Source organism: Centruroides sculpturatus, unplaced genomic scaffold (assembly GCF_000671375.1).
Source record: "Centruroides sculpturatus isolate CEXI.00-Female unplaced genomic scaffold, Cexi_2.0 scaffold1236, whole genome shotgun sequence".
NCBI lineage: Eukaryota > Metazoa > Arthropoda > Arachnida > Scorpiones > Buthidae > Centruroides > Centruroides sculpturatus.
Window position 1 is genome coordinate 81,784 of NW_019385465.1, and position 1,744 is coordinate 83,527.

General features: G+C 33.0%; 1 protein-coding gene across 9 annotated transcripts in view; it reads left to right on the forward strand.

Moving 5' to 3' along the window:
* Positions 1-1,744, forward strand: part of LOC111639246 (acidic repeat-containing protein-like) — a 45,118-nt gene continuing 43,374 nt past the window's right edge. For all 9 annotated transcript variants that reach the window (XM_023385069.1, XM_023385062.1, XM_023385065.1 and 6 more), the window contains exon 1: positions 1-88. The gene's annotated coding sequence lies outside the window, so the exon portion shown is untranslated. The remainder of the gene's footprint in view (positions 89-1,744) is intronic.

Consider the following 1,744-nt stretch of genomic DNA (forward strand, 5'->3'; position numbering starts at 1 on the left):
TGGTGTATAATGAAATCGAACAGTTTTAACAAATGCGGAAATTTTAAACGTAACATTCGGCGTGGATGTTCTTTTCAATCTAACGAATGTAAGTTTAAGGTTATTATTAAAGTTAAATGTGTTCTTGTTTAATTGAAAACTGAATACTTTGTTACTTGACTAAAGTTTTAAATATTCAATGCTTAACGAAGATAAATTCAAAATTAACACGTGTTTTGAATCAACCTGTTTGTATCTGTTAGGTGGTGTGTTTCAATAACAACAACAATCTTAATACTACACCTGAGCTTTTTGCTGAAAGAATTCTTTATTCACTAACGTTTTCAACATACTATCATAGGCCATTATCAGGTTTTTAATTAAGTTTAAACTAGTGATGTAACGAATATTCGGTTACTACAGTGGTACCTCAGGATACGAAATTAATTCGTTCCGAAACTGAGATCGTATCATGAAAATGTCGTAAGGTGAATCATTTTTTCCCATACGATTACATGTAAAACCAAATAATTCGTTTCAACACGAAAAACACACTCAAATTAAAGCTAAGTAGTACATTAAAAAATAACTATAGTAAGGAAAACACTGAAAAATGCGTTTTGTAGTTGTAAATGTAAAAATAACCATAATAGAATAATAATTGATTAAAAAATGTACGTAGTTTTATTTGCACTATACCTTTGAGGATAGATGATGGTGGAGGTGTAAACTGGTGGCAGAGGAGAGGGAGAAGGGAAATAATACTAAAACTTAACTTACATAACATAATGCAACAATAACTTAAAAATAACTTAACACTAATTTTTTTTATCTTTTCTGTTTGATACTTTTTTAAATTTTTTATTCACTGCTTTTTGTTTTCTTTTCTTCACTTCCACCAGCACTTTCACTGGATAGAGGTTGTTGGTAAAATATCTATCCAAAGAGGTTTGGCTTTGCCTACTTTTTAAAATGTTTCTAAAATTACTTAGGCAAATATCATTACTCCGAGCAGCAATACAGCCAGTGTGAACCTTTTCGGGATGTTTCTTTTCAATAAAATCAGTCACTTTCTGATAATACCTCGAGATTTCCTTTATCGAGCGAGATCCTTCCACGACGAAGCAAACACGCAGACTGAGACCGACCAACAGAAGTGAATAAAAAATGGCGCTGCGAACTAATGTAACGTCATATGGTGAGTTTTTGTTCGTATCGTGGAGCAAAATTATGTTCAAATTTCATGTCATATCCTGAAAATTTCGTATGATGGGACGTTCGTATCCCGAGGTACCACTGTATTCGGTATTCGGCCTATTTTTCACTATTCGGCTGAATACCGAATACCTAAAAACAGGAGTAAGAAATAACAAAAACACAGTAAATTAATCATTTTGGTGTTTAGATTAAATGTTATGGGGTTAGTGTTGTTTGTTTATATTTATTTATAACTTGTAACATGCACAAAATAAAAAAGAAAATAATATTAGTCACATGTATTCACAATTTATAATTACACACACTGTACATGCCTATCGTTGGAGAATCCTCGCACATCTGAGGGTCTGACTCTGCCTATCCTTTTTAAGCGCTCGTCTTTGCTCTTTCCTTTCTCTTTCCTCTATCTCTCTAGTCCACGTATGCCTATGCATACATCATAATATGCGCTCACGATACTTTCGATTCGTCACTTTTCCGTCGTAGTTTTTCCATTTTATAATTACGTGACTCATAGCCTGGTGATAACGGAGAAAAGAGACAGATA